Raw genomic sequence first — 12,661 nt, 5'->3', positions numbered from 1 at the left:
AGTCCTGTAATTTCTACCTTGATAACGTCTTTTATGGGCTCCATTCTCTCTTCTACTATTGCCACTACCCTTGTGCAGGCCATTTGCAATAGCCTGTTGGACATTCCCCCTGCCTCAATTTTTTTTCCCTTCTCCAGTCAATTATCCAAGGAGTTTGAACTTTATTCTCTAAGAAATGGGGAACCATTGTAAGTTTTTTAGTGATATTTCTAATGATGTGGCCATAATTGCACATTAAGTTGATTAATTTGAAAGTGGTATGCAAAATTAATTGGAGGGAGTTTATTACTAGAAGCAAAGAGAGCGGTTAGGAGGCTATTGCGATTCTGCAGGCAAGAAGTAATAAGCACCTGAAATAGGGTGACAGCAGTCAATCAATCAATTAACATTAAGTGCCTACCATGTTCCAGGCACTGTGCAAAATACTGGAAGAAGTGGCAATAGGAAAAAGATGGGCTCAAGAAATATTGCAGACATAGAATAGAGTGAGGTTGGCACCTGAATTGGATGGCTCTTATATTTGAAGCATGTATAAATGTGAGACTAGGAATAGGGAAGTATGGAAGGATTTATGGGGAAAAATGATGAGTTCGGTTTGGGAAGTATTGAACTTGAGGTGTAAGGTAGATCATTTGGATGGGCAATGTCAAGAGACAGAAGTGTCTATAACCTGAAAGAAAAATAAGGAATGAAGACATACAATAGATTTTGAGGTCTTGCTTGAGAGTGAAGCTATGTAAAGGTATGAGATCAGAAGGAAAAGAATGTAGAAAGAGAATATGACAGAACGCAAATGACCAAATTTAGAGAGTCAACAAGGGGATGAAGTAGAACAATAGGAATGGTCAGAGAGATCATGTGTCATTCAACAAAAGCCAAGGGAGATGGAGAGTATCTAGAAGGAAGGTTTAGTCAATGTCAAATAATGCAGAGAGATCAAGAGACATCCAATCTGGGTATTAATGAAAGAACAGTTTCTGTAAAGTGCTGGGGATAACTCTTTTTTTTTGAGTCTCTAATCCTTCTTGAGTCATTTTCCTTTGTAGCCAACAAACCATGGGATCATTTCTAACATTTCATGAACACTTTTTAATCTGCTCTCTTAAAGCCTAGGAGTAATAGCTGACCATGTGCTCTCCATGTTCTCTTCCATGACTATCACAAACTCCAAGACTACATGTTTCTTTTTCCCAAAGTTCCCATCACTTCCATATCACAAACCAGGTCTTCTTTGTAAGGTCATAATTAACCCAGATTAGGGTGGCTAGGTGGCGCAGTGAATAGAGTACTGGCCCTGGAGTCAGGAGGACCTGAGTTCAAATCCAGCCTCAGACACTTAACACAAACCTAGCTGTATGAGCTTGGCAAGTCACCTAACCCCAATTACCCTACCTTCCCCCCTCCAAAAAAGAAAAAAAAATAACCCAGGGTATCTTCTCCATTCACTGCTTCCTCATCCTTCTGAGAGGAGCCACCTACAACTTTATTTATGCTTCTCCTCCAAATTGAGTCTGACTTTTGAACTTGGATTTCCTTTGCTATAGCTCAGTATCTCTCTTCCTGTTTGTGATTACATAGAGGATGTGCTACCTGTCCCCTCAGCTAATGCCTCCATCCCTCACTCGAGACAAATGTTTTCTCTATTTACCTACTGAAACTTAACATACATTAAGATAAGTTAAGCCTGAGAGATAGTAGATATAAATTTATACAGATTAATTCTTCACAAAGAGAACTCCTTTTAAGGAGTAATAGAAATAATTGCAATTTATTGTTCTCTCTTGGGTAATGGTGGGGGAAAATGTTTAGGTAAAAATGTGGGACTTGGAATTAGGAAGATCATTCAAATCTGCTCCAGCATCTACTAGTTGTATGACTGTGGGCAAGTCATTTAGAGGCAGCTAGTAGGTGCAGTAGATGGAGTGATAAATCTGGAGTCAGGAAGACCTGCATTCAGATCCAGCTTCAGACACTAACTAGCTATGTAACCATGGGCAAGTCACTTAACTTTTGTTTGAGTAAATTTCTTCATCTGTATCCTGGGGATAATAATAGCATCTACCTCTTAGGGTTGTTGTGAGGATAAAATGACATATTTATGAAGTGAATTCAAGTGAAATTAGGCTTTTTTACATGGGAACTAACATCCTAATCAATCTGTGGTTGATCTAGGGAGAGAGATGAGGAAACAAAAGAAGACTATGAAGAAATATTTTGGATCAAGAGACACCCAAAGGGAAAAACCATCTAATACAGAGCACCCCACAATTACAAGCAAAAGTCTACAGAAAAATATGGCATGGGGGGACGGAGTCAAGATGGCAAGGTACCTCTTCCAATTCATGTAAAAGGTGACTCTAAAGAAACTTTGGACCTACAGAACCCACAAAATGACACAGAGAAGCTAACCTCCCACTGAGGACAGCCCAGCAGTCCAGCAGTAAATGTCCAGCGCAGTGCTCTGGGAGCTGAGCCCAGTCCTTCAGGAGACGGAGGTTTTAGCCTCAGGGTGAACCTGACCAGCCACCAGCTAGAGGGACTTCAGATCACCAGCAGCTGTGGCGGTTTCCATAATTATCAACACATAGATGCTAAGGACAAAGTGAGAGGTCAGTGAAGTCTGGACTTAGGGATCCAGTAGTTTGGGAGTGTGGTCAGCCTTTGCCCCCGGGATGAGAAGCAGCTGAGGCACAGCAGCTGTGCACCCGCAGCCATGTGGCACCTTCAGCTCCTGGTCTGCAGATTGTAGGGGGACCAAGAGACCAGGCTGAGGGGTAATCGCTCTGGCTTTAACCTGCTTGGATCTGGATTGCAGTCTAGGGTGGAGGTCCTGAAGTGTGCGACCAGCTTGCCAAAGTGTGTGGAGGCTTCAAAGAGGGCACCCAACTAATACCTTCAGCAGCTGAGAAAACCGCAGTGATTGGGATGAAAGCTCCCCTGTCTGGTAGCAGAGTCCTACTGTGGCAAAAAGCCCAAAAGTCAAGTAATTGAGTGGCAACATGGGCAAACAAGGGAAGCAAAGCAAGCAGAGCAACCCAACTTTAAACTCCTATTTTGGGGACAAAAAGGATCAAAGCATGGAACAGGAGGAACACAGTGAAGTCAGAACTCCTCCACCAAAAGCTTCAAAGAAAAATACGAGCTGGTTACAGGCCATAGAGGAGTTTAGAAAGGATTTTGAAAACCAAATAAGAGAAGTGGAGGAAAAATTGGGGAGAGAAATGAGAACAATGCAAGAAAATTATGAAATGAGAGTCAACAACCTGACTGAAGAAAACAACACCTTAAAAAAAAAAAACTAACTCAGATGGCAAAAGAGGCTCAAAAAGGCAATGAGGAGAAGAATGCCTTAAAAAGCCAAATTTGCCAGATGGAAAAAGAATATCAAAAGCTCACTGAAGAGAATCATTCCTTTAGAATTGGATTGGAGCAAATGGAAGCTAGTGACTTTATGAGAAGTCAAGATACTATTAAACAGATCCAAACAAATGAAAAAATAGAAGGCAATGTGAAATATCTCATTGGGAAAACCATTGACCTGGAAGATAGATCCAGGAGTGATAACTTAAAAATTATTGGACTACCTGAAAGCCATGATCAAAGTAAGAACCTAGAAATCATCCTTGAAGAAATTCTTGAGAAATTTGCCCTGATGTTTTAGAACCAGAAGGCAAAATAGAGGTTGAAAGAATCCACCGATCACCTCCTGAAAAAGATTCCAAAAAGAAAACTCCTAGGAATATTATAGACAGGTTTCAAAATTCCCAGATCAAGGAGAAAATATTACAAGCAGCCAGGAAGAAACAATTTGAATATTGTGGAAACACAATCAGGATAACCAGGATCTGGCAGCTTCTACACTGAGGGATACAAGGACTTGGAATATGATATTCCAGAGGTCAAAGGAGCTGGGATTAAAACCAAGAGTAACCTACCCAGCAAAATTGAGTATCATGTTTCAGGGGAAAATATGGTCATTAAGTGGAATAGAGGACTTTCAGGCATTATTAATGAAAAAAACAGAGTTGAATAGAAAATTTGACATTCAGAAACAAGAAGCAAGAGAAGTATGAGAAGGTAAACAGGGAAAAGAAATCATAAGGAACTTATCAAAGTTGAACCATTTATATCCCTACAAGGAAAAACAATAATTATAACTGATGAAACTTTTCTCAGTATGAGAATAGTTGAAGGGAATAGAAATGTATGTATATGTGTGTATACATATATATATATACATACATACATATATGTCTATATAGGAGGGTACATGGTTATATGAATACATATGTGAATGTGTGTATATATGTTTACAGGTATACATAGATAGAGGGCACAGGACCAATATAATAGAAGGGATGAAACTTAAAAGGTGATATTAAGAGGTGAGAGAGGAGTATAATGAGAAAAGATGGGGAGAGAGAGAATAGAGTAAACTATCTCATACAGAAGAGGCAAGGGACAACGGTTACAATGGAGGGGAAGAACAGGAAGGCAAAACGGAATGAGTCAAATTTATTCTCATTGAATTTGGCTTAGGGAGGGAATGACATACACACTAAATAGGGTATCTCACCCTCCAGGAGAGTAGGGGGGTAGGAGATGAGAGGGGAGATGATGGAAGGGAGGGCAGGCTGGGGGGGGGAAGTTGGCAGCACCCACTTTTGAAAAGGGACAGGATCAAAGTAGAGAATAGAACAAGTGGGAGGTGGGATAGGAGGGAGGGAAATATAGTGAGTCTTTTACAATATATCCACTATGGAAATGTTTTGCATAGCTACACATGTACAACCTATAGTGAATTTCTTATCTTCCCAGTAAGGGTGGGTGACAAGGGAGGAAGGGAATGAATCTGGAATTCAAAGTTTTAAAATCAAATGTTTTATATATATATATAATTTTACTTGTAACTGGGAAACAAGACATACAGCCACTGGGGCATAGAGATCCATCGTGCCCTACTGGAAAGTTGGAGGGGGTATGGGAGAAGATATGGGAGAGAGCAGATTGGAGGAGGGGACATCCAGTGGGATCGCTATTTTGGGATGGTGGATAGGGGGAAAACGGGGAGAAAATATGTAACTCAAAATCTTGTGGAAATGAATGATGTGAGCTAGAAGTTAATAAAGCATTTGATTAAAAAAAAGAAAAATATGGCATGGGTACAAAGATTATAAAAAGAAAAACCATGGAAGACATGAAGCAACAGATTTAAAAAATGAAATTATCACTGAAATAAGAGCTCCAGAGAAAAGATTGGAGAAAAAATAACCTAGAATAGAAGGTGGAAAGGTTTACTGAAGTCATGGACTCTTTGAAAATTAGAGTCAATTCCACAGAATTCAATAACTATCTGAGATGAAAAGAAATATTAGCATGAAATTTAAAATGAGTGGAAAAAATAAAGAAAATGCCAAGTATTTACTATAAGAGAAACAAATAATGTGAAAAATAGGTTAAGGGGAGATAATTTAAGAAACACCAGAGTCACAGAAAACTATGAACAATAAAAAATATGTATATTATATTTCAAGAAATTATAAGAAAACATTCCCAGTTCTATTAGAGCTAAAGGGCAAAGTGAAATGGAAAGAATCCATCTATAACATTCTTAAAGAAATCTCAAAATTCAAACTCTCAGCAATATTATAAACAAAATACAGAGTTTCTAGGTAAAAAAACACCAAACAAACAAAAAAAAAGATTGCTAGTTGCCCAAAGGAAAAAAAATTGAAGTGCTAAGAAACCAGTCAAGATCACACAACAGCAACTACCATCAAGGAGAGGAAATCTTAGAATATGGTATTTTAAAAGATATAAGCTAAAGGCTTATAACTAAGAATAATCTACCAAGCAAGTCTGCATATAACAAGAATTGTGGCAATATCGTGGTGTGTTAGAATGCAGAGAAGCCTAAATGCTCCATAAACACCCATAATAAAATTCTAAAAATGCACCAGAAGGAATAATGATAAAGAAACAAAAAGAAAATCAGTTATAAACTTCTTCATCCAGACCAGAAGTGCACAAATTGCCAGAATACTGTGGAAGAGTGGAGGAGAAACAAATTATGTGGGAGGCAATATAAGCAGTGCTATAGCAGGAACCTGGATCATACTGTCAGTTAGCATGGGGTGACTCAAAACAAAGGTCCCATATGTGGCAGAAGACAAACCAGACCAGTACACAGATTGTAAAACAAAACCAAACAAAAAAAACCCTACTTATATATAATTCTATATTTTGAGTATTCTATATTTCAGCTGCTCCCTTTGCTACTAGATATGGTAGAAAAAAATCAGAATATACTTAGACATAATTCGACGGACCAAGGTGAGGTCAACTTTTATCAGTAGATGTCTACCCTTTGCAAATTGACAAGCTCAGAACCTTCATCTCAATCCTTCTAGTTTCACACAAATGCTCACATAAAATCAGAGTTTATCTCTTTTCTCTCTTTAAACAAAAAGCACCAGTTCCAGGGGCGGCCAGGTAGCACAGCGAGTAAGAGCACCGGCCCCAGTGTCGGGAAGATCTGGTCTGGGCTCAGATACTTAGCACCACACCCAGAAATAACTGGCCATGTAACCTTGAGCAAGTTACTTCACCCCGATTGCTTAAAAAAAAAAAAAAGTACCAGTTCCCTTCTGCCCCCAAATCCAAGATCTTGCCTTAGGAAGCAATAGAAATAATTACATCGCAGAGAAAAAGGAGAGATATAAGGTGGTTTTATTGTATGTTCAAACAGTACATCACCCAGGGGTCCTAAACCTTTTTTTTTTGTGGGGGGAGGTCATAGACTCCTTTGGGAAATCTAGATCCCTGCTCTGAATAATGCTTTTAAATGCATAAAATAACATACATAGGTTTAAAAAGGTAAAATACCCCCCACACACAATTTCCTCAAAACAGGATATAGTTTTCCCTAAAAGGCAACAAAGCTGTCCTGGGACCTGATTGGCCCCTGCCCCCTTTGACAAAATCCCATTGGTCAATTAAAAGAACTAAGAGTGCAACCCACTTGGAGTCAGGGCCCATTCAACTTGGTGGATGTCTGAAGACCATACAAATAAGCATACCCTGCCCTACTGAAGAGATTTGTTTCTATATTCAGTGCAGAGAAGACTGGAGGCTGAGGGGAGAACACAGCTATACAAGCTAATGTTTCCCTGAAAATAAGCCCTCCCCTTACTGTGTAAGATTCCTCTAAAATAAGCCCTCCCCCCAAAATAAGCCCTATTGAGATTGCTACTGTAGTGAAGGTGATCCCCTGCGCTACACGCTACATTATGGTACCCTCTGTATGCACCGTCCCCCCCCACACCCCGTGAAACGCACGCCATGCTCCGAGCTGCATCCAATCAGAGCTGCAGCAGTGAGCACGTCATCCTGTTCTTCCCCAGTGATTTGCTTGCTGGCGCCATTGAGAGCAGTGCCGCGGAGGAGAGCTGAGGCAAGACAACATAAAAACCCGGTACGTAAGCGGGAGTGAGGGGGCATGATGGAGGATAAAAAGGGCATGATGGAGGAAAAAAGAAGAACTCAGGGGGCATGATGGAGTGAAAAGAAGGACTGATGGTCATAATTTTATTATTGTGTCTGTTTTGACCCCCAGACATGAGTACAAAAAGGAAGAGCTACTGTATACCGCTGAGTATAAGAAAGCAATTGTAGAGGAGTCACATGGCAAGAATCTTGCAGTTTTCTGTAAAGAAAAACTTTTGGATCTTCGAATGGTCAGAAAATGGAGAGCAGATTATAATAACCTCAATCAACAGGTGGATGAGGGAAAAGGGAAAAAGCTCAGGTCTGGATCAGGTCGGCAGCCCTTATATCCTGACTTGGAGATCCTCATTGGTGAATGGATTGCTGACAGGAGAGCAAAGGCCTTAGTTGTGCGCAGGGCTGATATTCAAGCATTTGCCCTTTCAATGGCACCAGAGTTTGAAATGGTCTCAGAAGGATTCAAAGCATCACAACACTGGTTGGATGGTTTCCTTCAACGGTATGAACTGTCCCTAAGAAGATCAACAACACTGTTTAAGCTGGAAGATGCTGAAGTTATTAAACGTGCACTTGCATTCAAGTCCTTTATTGATAGGATTGACATTTCTAAGTACCAAACCTGCAATATGATTGCTATGGATAAAACTGCAGTGTTTATGGGACAAGGATCTCAAACAACAATTCATCACAGGGGTGCAACGTCAATCCACATTCCCACCACTGGCTACCGGTATGAAAGTGCACGGGTCACCTGTGTTTTGGCAATTCATTTGGATGGAAAGAAAGCCACACCTCTAATCATCAGTAAGGGCAAGAAAGATAAGATTGAATGTGTATCTGGCATTTACGTTCTTGAAACCGAAAAAGCCTGGTGTACACAAGCCGTTATAAGAAAGTGGGTTGATTTAATGCTGCCACTTGTTATGCAAGGTAACCAAAGAGGTCTGATAGTCTGGGATTCAGGCAGCACTCACCGTGCTAAAGAAATGAAGAACTTCCTTGCAGAGAGAAGAATAGATCAAGTAATGATTCCTGCAGGAATGACTGCCTATCTCCAGACCCTTGATATTGCAATAAAGAAGCCATTCAAGGACCATTTGTGCATGGAAGTCAATGACTACATTGAAAATAGAATGGAAAGAAATCAGCGTGGAAACTTTGTGAAGCCCTGTCTGCAAGAAGTCATGACTTGGGTGAAGAAGTCATGGGATAAATTACTGACAGCTGTGTCGCCAAGGCACTACGAGCAGGTTGCCTGGACAAGACATATTCATTTAAAGAGAGCTATATTGCTGGACATGACAGATTGGGTCCACTTCTTCTGAAGGAAATGGAGGCGCAAGACATCCAGGACGGAATTCAGGGTATGGACACTTATGACGATGTTGTTGAAGAAGATGACATGATCATTATTGAATAAAGGTACATTTTTTGTTCACATTTACCTGTTTATTAAAATTGCTGTCAATGTTCATTAAAATAAGCCCTCCCCTGAAAATAAGCCCTCTGGTGTTTTTCTGTCCAAAAAATTAATAAGACAGTGTCTTATTATCGGGGAAACACGGTATGTACTTTCCTTTAAGGAACCTTGTTGTATATCCTTACCATGTTAAAGCTAAGTAAACCTCTCCTTGTTAACTTTTCATTCACTTGTGATGGTGCTTCATTTCATCCTCAAACAGAACTCAAACAAACAGCATGCTGGTGTCAAGCCTACCCATAACAAAAAGAAACTAATTATGTTGACATACAGTCACCAAACAAGTTCATGGGCCCCAGGTTAAAAATCCTTGACTTTACTTTTTGGAGATGAAATTGGCAGCACAGATCACAGAAAATGGCCACTGTTTAAGTTAGTTTTTTCTAATTATTATAGCACTGTAATTCTTGCCTTTCCCAAAGTGTAGCAGCAGGTATGGAGTGAATTCTGGAAAAATCTGCCTCTACCCAATACATTGGTTCAGGATTGGGATTGAAAGGAAACAACACACTCATTGAACATCTAACATTTAACAAAAGGAGCTTTACCTAACAACAGCATGGAAAGGTTAATTAGCGAGGATACAATATTGATCCAATTAGATGCAGCTCCCTTGCCTCTGCATTTGCCATGGTGAGTCACCATAAACTGGTCAGAAGCATGAATCAAGCCTGAGATGCTCCCAACTCCTTATGGACTGGGCTTTTATACTTAAGTGACCAGGAAATTATGACAATATCTCAAACTTTGCTCCTTTGGACCAAGTAAGTTGAGGATGGCTTCATTATCTTTACAGAAAATCTAGTCTATACTGCATAGGATAGATGATGCTCCTACCACAGAGGGAAAACCCTGGGCAGAGAATTAGTATTTATGCAGGAAAGGAAATAGAAAATATATACAAAGTAAGTCCATCAATATGTCAAAGTAAATAAGGAAAAATTAAGGTATACTATGGATTCTACTCTGTGTTTCAATCCAGACACTAGCAGATAGTTAAAAATTCCTCAGGCATAATCTTTGTGGAGAAGATGCTTCATTGTTTCTTCACAAACAGAGCTCTCTAGGCAAGGAGGCTTGATTTTTTGTGGGGTTACTGGATTTAAATGTAGAAGCTTGGGATGTGAGGTTGTTTTTTAAGATGTGTTATAAATGAGGTAAGAAGAGGTCAGAAGGTACCCTAACCTTGGGTACCCTGGACTGAATTGAGAGGGTAGACAATTAACTCATGATAACTATGACCTTCACCCTCTCCTAGAGCTTTCCATTCTAAGACCTTATCACAACTCAAGGAATCTAGGGTAATAAATACTTTTTTGAACAGGGGTTATTAATGTGTGTGTGTGTGTGTGTGATTAACTCCTTTGGCACTCCACTGAAGCCTACATACCCCTTTTCAGAAGGTTTTAAATGTATAAAATAAGTACACAAAATTACAAAGGAAACCAACTATACTGAAATACACTTATCAACATACTTAAAAAACAAACAAACTCACAGACCTCCAGGTTAAGAACCCCTTTCTTAGAGTCTGGGTCCTGTGGTAGTAGCAACCATCTTCAATTGATTGTGCTCATTTCAGTATGCTGTATCTTAGGATAAACATTGAAAAGCTGAATCAAGTCAAAAAGAGTAACAGGGTAGGGAATGGACTTAAAACTGTCATACAAGGAAAAAGTTGACAGAAAAAGGGCATGGTTAGCCTAAAAAAGAAAAGATTAGGGTAGAGAAGAATGATAGACATATTCATGTATTTAAAAGGTTGTCATGTAGAACAGTAAGACTATATACATAGTTCTAATTCAAAAAGCTAGGACCAGTGGAGAGGATTTACATGGAAGCAGTTTTCAGCTGAATATAAAGAACTTTCTTAAAAAAATTTTTTTTAAAAATTGACATCTTTTTTATATCACTAAGTTTATCCCCTTGCATTTCGCCCCTACCAGAGAGTCATTCTTCATGCCAATGGCTTTTTTAAAAAGAAGAAAAATAGAAAGAGGGAGGGAAAAACAGCAAAACCAACTTCTCTCTCTTTCTGTGTGTTTATGTGTGTATATGTGCATACACATATGTGCATATATACATGCACACACATACACATATATACACATACATATTATATACATGTATGAATGACAATGCAGTATGTGCAAATGTTCCCTACCCATGGACCCCTTACCTTTGCAAAGGAGTAGGGTTAGAAGGAATAGCTTTTTGTATCTTTTCTTTGGGCCCAAGCTTATTCTTTGTAGCTTTGTAACCTTCATTTTTAATGGTTTTTATTTGCATGACTGCATTCATTGTATATGTTATTTCTTGGCTCTGCTTTGAACTTTGCAATTATTGGAGCTGTCCAGCGATGAAATGCCCTGCCTTGTGAGATAGTAAATTCTTTGTCACTGGCGGTACCCAAGCACAGGTTAGCTAGATCAGTACCTGTTTGGGATACTGTGGAGATAATCTCCACATTTGAGAGCAGGATGGGCATGGGGGGGGGGGGGAGTCTATGATATCATTGACTTAGGAGGACAGTATACACATGCAAAAAGATAAGTCACAACAAAAGGTGATTTAATGAGTATCAAGTGAATTGTTCAGAGGAAGAAGGGAACACCATGGATGGTCAAATATAATCTCTCAAAGAAGGTAGGATTGAGGTAGGCCATAAATGATATGTAAAGAAGAATGGGGGGGGGCAGCTAGGTGGTGCAGTGAATAGAGCACTGGCCCTGGACTCAGGAGGACCTGAGTTCAAATCCAGCCTCAGACACACTAGCCATGTGACTTTGGGCAAGTCACTTAACCCCAACTGCCCTCCAAAAAGGAAAAAAAAAAAGAAGAATGGGAGGGCATTTTAGACACAGACGTATGGAGGTGGAAAAGAGCAAGATCTTTTTAGGGAAAGAGTAAATATAAATAGACTAGTCTGACTAAATAATAATAATAGCTCACATTTATACAGCACTTACATAGTGCCAAGCACTATGCTAAGCACTTGTTTGTTCCTTGAGATAAGTCTGGGAGGTTGGTTCTATTATTATTCCCATGTTACAAAGGAAAATGAGGCCAAGAGAGGTTAAGTGATTTTCCCCAGGTCACACAGCTAGTTAAGTTGTGGAGGCTGGATTTGAACTCGGGTGGTTCCTGACTCCAGGTCAAATACTCCATTTATTGCACCACCTAGCTGCCCCCAAAGAGCAAGAAGGTTTATAAAGGATAGTAGGGGGATGTACTTAATGAGTATTTGGCACCATAGGGCATATAAAGGATAGGAAAGACTTAGTCTGTGCACTCATGAGAGTTCCACTCTAATACTGTGTTTAGGCTATTACTTGGGCCCAGGATGGTAGGTCCTGAGGTAGTCATGGGGCCAGAGTAACTATACCCAATCCTGGGGTATCAGAATAACTTTCTTTGCATTTATTTTTATACGTGGCCAACGTGGAATTTTTTTCTTGATCTTTCTTTCTTTCTTTCTTTCTTTCTTTCTTTCTTTCTTTCTTTCTTTCTTTCTTTCTTTCTTTCTTTCTTTCTTTCTTTCTTTCTCTTTCTTTCTTTCACTCTCTCTTTCTTTCTCTCTTTCTTTCTTTCTTTCTTTCTTTCTTTCTTTCTTTCTTTCTTTCTTTCTTTCTTTCTTTCTTTCTTTCTTTCTTTCTTTCCTCCCTCCCTCCCTCC

This window comes from Petaurus breviceps, unplaced genomic scaffold, assembly GCF_028583685.1.
Source record: "Petaurus breviceps papuanus isolate PSGF00001 unplaced genomic scaffold, PetGlider_PUasm1.0 138, whole genome shotgun sequence".
NCBI lineage: Eukaryota > Metazoa > Chordata > Mammalia > Diprotodontia > Petauridae > Petaurus > Petaurus breviceps.
Note: the sequence above shows the minus strand (reverse complement) of the source record.